At 43.8% G+C, this 7,139-nt stretch overlaps 1 long non-coding RNA gene and 1 pseudogene across 1 annotated transcript in view; one reads left to right on the top strand and one right to left on the bottom strand.

Annotated features, from left to right (window-relative positions):
• LOC110313332 overlaps positions 1 to 7,139 on the top strand; it is a 16,936-nt gene that overhangs the window by 8,902 nt on the left and 895 nt on the right. Inside the window, exon 2 of the long non-coding RNA XR_002380100.1 lies at positions 3,731 to 3,733. This is a non-coding gene — a long non-coding RNA (uncharacterized LOC110313332). The remainder of the gene's footprint in view (positions 1 to 3,730; positions 3,734 to 7,139) is intronic.
• On the bottom strand, positions 5,088 to 5,206 carry LOC115063232 (annotated as a pseudogene).

Raw genomic sequence — 7,139 nt, 5'->3', positions numbered from 1 at the left:
GAGAGAGAGAGAGAGAGAGAGAGAGAGAGAGAGAGAGAGAGAGAGAGAGAGATTGAGAGATTACTTATCCCTGGATCATTTATGGAAGAAAATTAAGTGGCCATCTGGCCTGAGTTGATGTTCACAGTTGGGACTAAGAGGCAAAGTCAGTCAAAACTTAAACTGGAGAAAGGAGGTCAACAGAGGGGCACTTGAGATGTCTCAGTATACTCTTGAGACATAGAATTCCACTCATTGATTCAGAACTATGTGGAATCCTAAAAAGGACCCCAGATAGCTTGCTCAATCTTTGTCTCTGGCTGACCTTGAGTCAGAGTTGTAAACTGTGTGTCCAGGCACTGAAATCATCTCCCAGAACACAGTGAAACATTTGATATCCTGGGAGCTTTCTAGTTGAGGGTATTAAACATTAGCTGACGGTGAAGCTAAGCAGGCAGAAACTTGAGTGGCCTTACACAATGAAGATTACAGACTTACCAGAATTCATTTTTGCAAAGCATTTAAATAAACAAACAACAGCAACAGTAAGTAAGAAAAAGAGAGAGAATAATTAACCCCATAGGAGGTCTGGATTTCCAGAATTGTCATATTATAATATTTAAATCATTCAGTTTTCAATACAAGGTTAGGAGGTACACAAAGAACAGAAAAATATGGTCCTTTCCTATGAAAAAGGACTATTAAGTGAAATCACCAGGTTTCTAGGAAATGAAATCCATGAGAGAGAGGGAAAAAGAGAGTGAGTTAGTTAGCTACTTAGTTAGTTAAATTCTGGAGCCAGAGGGAGATGTCTCAGTGGTCAAAAACATGTACTAGCCTTCCGAAGGCCCCAAATTTAGTTTATAGTACTCACAAGGAGTGGTGCACAATGGCCTGGAGGCTAATAATTCCAGATCCAGGAAATCTGACACCTTCTTCTGGCTATCACAGGCAAATGCATTCACAAGTACATACCCCCAAACACACACACACACACACACACACACACACACACACACACACACACCAATAATAAAGAAAAGCAGACCATAAATTTAAGGGGGAATGGGGATATGACATGAAAGGGTTTGGAGAGAGGGATAATTAATATAATTAAATTTTAATTAAAAGTAAATTTTAAATAAAAACTAGTACTTATAGTAGCATTAAAAGAATAGAATATATAAGAATAAACTCAACAAATGAGCTTGAAACTTTTATACAGAAAAATTTTAAGACATTGTTGCATGAAATTAAAGAAGCCCTGAATGAAATTTAACATAGCCTATGTTCATGTATTGGAATACTTAATATTGTTATGGTAGCAATACTCAGAAAATGAGTCTACAGAATTGGTATAGTGAAGGTTCATTAGCTTTATTCATAAATTAGTAAATTGATCATAACAGTCATGCGAAAATGCAAAGGACTTAGACTGGCTGAAGGCTGGTAAAAATGTAAATTAATGTAACCACTACAGAAATCAGTTCAGATATTTCTCAAAGAATTAGAAATAGGACTATTATGTGCTATACCACTCCTGGGACTATATTTCATGTCCAAGACATAGAACTACCTTAGATGTCCATCAACAGGTGGGTAGATTAAGTAATTGTGCTATTCATGATAGAGTATTATTCAGCCACTAAAAAGAATGAAATGATGTCATTTTTAAAACATGCATGGAAACAGAAGTCACCATTTAAAGTAAAATAATACAGATTTGAGAGGGATAATGAGAACATTTTCTCTTACATGCAGAATAAACAGGTTCACATTTTACCTTTGTCACCTCTCCTGTCTGTTTCTCATTTAGATGCTAAGGCAGGATGTCGCCAGGCTTCCTGACTTGGATTTTCCTTGGTTTTAGGTCCATGTAGTAGCTTAGTTTCAAACAGTTGGCATGTGGCTATTGCACTCTAAGATATATAAAGGAATAAAGATAAAAAAGAAAGAAAGAAAAATTAGTTTTATTTTTGGAGACAGGGTCTCACATAGCCCGGACTGGCCTCAAACTTGATATATAACTAAGGATGACCTTGAACTCCTTATCCTTCTCCCTCCATCTTCCAAGAGCAGCACCATATCTCATTTATGTGGTGTTGAAATCAAGTTCTATGCATGTGAGGTAAGAACTCTGCCAGCTAAGCTATATTCCCCAACCCCCATGTGTAGTTCTTTGCCAGTGTGGCCTGCCATATAAGAGTCATACCAAATCCTCCTACTTGATTTAAGGCCAATGAGAACTGCATGTTAATCCTGTAGCTAGGACTGCCAGTTAGGTGCTATCAAGTCTACTTGACTTGCCTTGTGTTTGAGATTTCTGCCTCCCACCTCCAAGCCAGGATTGAAGCTATAGATTATTTTTTTTTATTTTTCTCTACATGGCCTTAAAAAAAACTTTCTTATTGGTTCTTTGCAGATTTCACATCATGCACCCTAATCCCACTCCTCTCCCTCTCCTCCTGTACTCACCCTCCACCCTAGCAAACTTCCACATCCCCAACAGAGAAAAAAAATCTCATTGTGAAAGCTGCAATGTGTAACAGTGTGTCTCACAGTAGACGCTTCTGTCAGCATTTCTTTGCTCACAAATGTTCACTGCAGTGACTCCTTGGTGTAGTACCAGGCCTCTGGCGTCTACTACACAATCAGTACTGGAACCTCACTGTAACTTTCTCAGCTATCCTGTTGCCGTCCTGTGTCATGGAGATCCTGTAGTTTTGAATCTGTAGGACTGGCCCCTTCAAGCACTCCAGCAGTTCATCAATGGGGTAGATCTTGGGGTGGGCCAATTCAAATCCCTGGATCTGGGTCTGAAGGTATGTGAGCTGGTCAACACACTGGTTCTCCCACTCTCATGGCTTTGTGGCTACCTTACATACAAACCCCACAACCAGGAGCAGCTCTACCCTGATGTCCCAGGAAAGGCGCAGGACCCACTTTCCCAAGTGTTATGGCCATTGCAGGACATGGCCAGTTCTTCCACTCTCATGACCCCAGGGCTAGTTTTCCCGCCTGCCATAGGTAGCAAGATTTGAGGGAGGAGAGGAGGGCATCTTTCCCTCATCAGAGCCACCACACAGCAGACAGAGGCAGGGCCAGATCTCCTGTGCTCACCTGCAGCTTCCATGTCCAGGGCCAGCCCCACTGTGATGCCCAGGTGAGATTCAGGGCTCTCTCCCGAGTGCTGCAGCAGGCGAGGGGCAGGGCCAGCTCTCCTGCTTTCATGACCCCATGAGTAGCTCTCTGGCCTGCCTTAGGTGGCAAGTGGAAAGGGTAGGGAAGGTCATCTCTCCCTTGCCCACACTTCCAAATAGACAAGTGGCAGGGGCAGCTCTCCCACACTCACACGTTTGGGGCTGCTCACCCACAACCCTGTCATAGGGCCATAGGGGCTCTGCTGTGGTGCCCAGGTGAAGTACAGGGTCTTCTCTTATGATCCCTTCAGGGCCAGCTTTCCTGCCTGCTACACGTGGCTAGGGTAAAAGGAAGGGGAGTTGATCTCTTCCTCATCTGAGCCACCACACAGCAGATTAGAGGCAAGGCCAGCTTTCCTACACCCGTGACCCTCAGGGCTAGCTCACCAGCAAACCCCATATCCAGGACCAGCTCTGTGGTTCTACACTTCATCCCACCACCGGGGTATGGGAATTCTGCTGGGCAGGGAAAATGCAGAGATACTAGACTGTATTTGCCCTGCTTCACTACTGGATGCTAAGCTTGAGGGAAGTGCCAATATACCACACAGGGGGTGGGAAACGTAGTCTAACATATGGGAGGATGAAGCTGGACTTCCCTGACTCTGAGGTATCCAGTTAGTGCTGGAAACTTTGCAGAAGAGTTGGGAATGGAGAGTCAGGGGTCCAAAGGCCTGTCATGAGGCCGGAGCAGGGGTTGGGGGTGAGTTCTCAGACTCCTGGACATCCAGACATTGTTGGAAGTTGCAGAGGAGCTGAGAATGCAAGAAGCCTTTGTGGACTGAGGACAAGCCAGGGGCCAGGGGGTGGGGCCCCTGGCTTAGCCCCATGGTGGCAAGTCTGGAAGCATGGAGGGGCTTTCTGAGGGAAACCTTAGGTGGTGGAGCGACTCTGTAGTTGAAGGCTTTCTCTATGCTTCCCATAGCGGTTCTTAATGAAAGAGACAGTCTTTGGTTCCCAACTGCTTATTGATTATTCATTGTGGAAAATGGGTTCATACCACCTCCTCAGGGTGGACCAGAGATTAAATACCTTCTGCAGGAAGTAATGTCCAGGAAGAAAAGCTTATTGGCTAAACCCTCAGGATCTCTAGATACCTCATTAGCATGGAGAGCTCTGTTCTGATCTATGTGACCTATATGTTTCTATGTAGGGAGTATGGTCGCACAACAGGGGCTTGGTCAGAAGCACTAGGGTGGTGAGGCAGACATGCAGCTGGACAGGTGGGGTCAGTTCTGCAGAGCCCTCAGACATCACCATGTCCCTGGGCAGTAGCCCAGATCAGGATGTTCAGCTGACCTTTGGTAGTAACAGACCCCTGCTGCTGCAGGGCCATGGACCCAGACGTGGTCCCTAGTGGAAGCATAGGCTAGGACCCCACCAAAATCTCGGGTAGCATCGCAGGCTACTTACATCAGGCGGTTCCTCACTACTCTCAAGTCTCCAGTTCTACCTCTTTTCATTGTACACATATCCTTCTGTTTCTCTTTTTTCTTCTGATTTTCCACCACTTACTTACTTGCTCCTCTTTGTGGTGCCCTGTGTCCTGAGTATCTGGGTTCATCTCAGGTGTGGTCTCAGGAGTGCTACTCCCCCCCACTTGTGCATTATAGAACTAGGCAGGGGTCATCTCAGGGACATAGTCTGTGCCCCCACCAAGGCCTGTGCAATACTGGACTGGTGGTCATCTCAGGGATGTTCCCTGTCTGGGCCACATGGTGCAAGTCCAGTGGCTTTCTCAGGTTCACTCTTTGCTTACCATAGTGACTCCATGTGAGGGTCATCTGTTTTGAACTCACTTTCTCATGGGGCCCGAGGTCCTAGGCAGGGTTCTTCCAATCTCTGGCTTGCTCCTCACCCTAGGAGCCCACCAGACGTGTTGTTAACTCAGGTTCACTTTTTTCAGGGAATGTTAGGCTACTAACCATTCAGATGTTCACAGGCACTGTGTGAGGACATATAAAGCCTCTCTCATCCCTGCTGCCTACTGACAACACATCCTCACCTGCAATGCCCCTAGGGAAAGTTCTGCATGGCCTTTTGACTTCTGTGTACTTTTAGCACTTCTGTCACCCTTTATTGGTTCTCTCTACTTGCTCTCTCCTCTGAATACATTATCAGATTTGATGGCAGATGTTTCTCATTCACAAGGTTGCATGGAAGAAACTTCTACTCTACCATTTTATCTTTAGCCCAAGAAATTGTCTTGATGTCAATATTCGAGGGTAGAATCTGAGTCATACTGGCAGCAATATGATGGCACATACTTACAGTCCCAACACTCATAAGACTGGGAAGGAGAATTACTGTGAGTTCAAGGCCAGCATTGAACACATAACTGTAGTCTTGTCTCAAAACAAACCAAAAGTGGTAATATTTCATTGGATAATTAAAGGTTTCATTAAAGCAATGTAAAATTTAAGGTATACTTGGATCTCTGAGCATAGCAGTGCGTGCATGTCTGCAAGCACAGCATAGTAGAGATAGGGGTAAGAGGATCAGGGGTTCAAGGTCAGTCTTGTCTATGTGAAATGCAGTCTAAAAAGAAAACCCCCAAGATAAACAAACAACACAACAAAACCAAACAAACCAGAAGGTGCCTCAGTCAGTAAAGTACAAGTTCCTGGATTTGATCCCCCAAACCATCATAAAAGTGCTAGACATGGTAGTGCATTTATAATCCTACTGTTGAGGGGTTGAAACAAGTGGATCATGGGACTCCCTGTCTAGCCAGCCTAGCCTACTTGTCAAGACCAAGGCTAGAGAGAATCTCTGTCTCAGTGGAGGTAGATGACATTTCTGGATGACACTGAGCTTGTTCTCTGGTCTTCACAAGGCCTCATGCACATGCATAAAAAAAAAGCCAAGACAAAAATTGATATAGCATAAGAGGAATGAATATGTAAATCAAAAGGATGAATTATTCTTTATTATGGTTAAAACATCCTATACTTTAAAAAATGCCATGGAAAGTAATTCATAACTATATATATGGAAATAATGAAAACATTTGAAGAGGCTTCATCTATTTTTCAAATAAAAATATATATAATATATTTGGAAATAATGAAAGTAATCTAAAGAAGCTTTTTCTACTTTTCAATTAAAATGTAGAATCAAATGCTTGCATAGTTTAATAGGTATTAAAGAAAAAAAGAATGGCTGAAAATATTAAATAGTACATTTAAAAATTTCAAAATGACTTCTTATGAGCCACTCGTGTCTGAATGTGTCGTGAACGACTGAGTGGGAGACCACTGTGTTGCTTTCATTGTCTTTTTAAAGAATTGAACTGAGCAAAAGTAATCATTCGAACAACTCTACCCAAGTCTGTGCTGGCCCAGAATGGAAGTGGGGAAGAACTAGAGCAAAGTAAAGCAAGCCCCGTCCTTAGTTAGCTTTTTTTTTGGTTTTTGGTTTTTGGTTTTTTGTTGTCGTTGTTTTCAAGACAGGGTTTCCCTGTGTAGCCCTGGCTGTCCTGGAACTCACTCTGTAGACCAGGCTGGCCTCGAATGCAGAAATCTGCCTGCCTCTGCCTCCCTAGTGCTGGGATTAAAGGTGTGCGCTACCACCGCCCGGCTAGTTAACATTTTTAGTAGGAAGAAATCAGATTTAATGAAATACTGTAAGAGGGGGGAGCTGGACAGTAACAAGACCGTCTGCCCCGACAGTCCATACACTCTGCACTTTTGACACGAATTTTGATTTCTTACCAACATTTTCTTCAGATGGTATTTGTCTTAATTTCTGAGGTTTCTAGTGCCCTAACAGATTTTGTGCCCAAGATGAATGCCTCGCTTGCCCATGTTAATTTTGACCTTGTTTAGACCTTCCAAGTTCAGTCACCTCCTGCTCAACGCCATAGTATCCCAGCACTTGGGAGGCAGAGGCAGGTGGATTTCTGAGTTCAAGGCCAGCCTGGTCTACAGAGTGAGTTCCAGGACAGCCAGGGCTATACAG

The sequence above is a fragment of the Mus pahari genome, chromosome X (genome assembly GCF_900095145.1).
Source record: "Mus pahari chromosome X, PAHARI_EIJ_v1.1, whole genome shotgun sequence".
NCBI lineage: Eukaryota > Metazoa > Chordata > Mammalia > Rodentia > Muridae > Mus > Mus pahari.
Note: the sequence above shows the minus strand (reverse complement) of the source record. Positions and strands in the feature narration are given on the sequence as shown.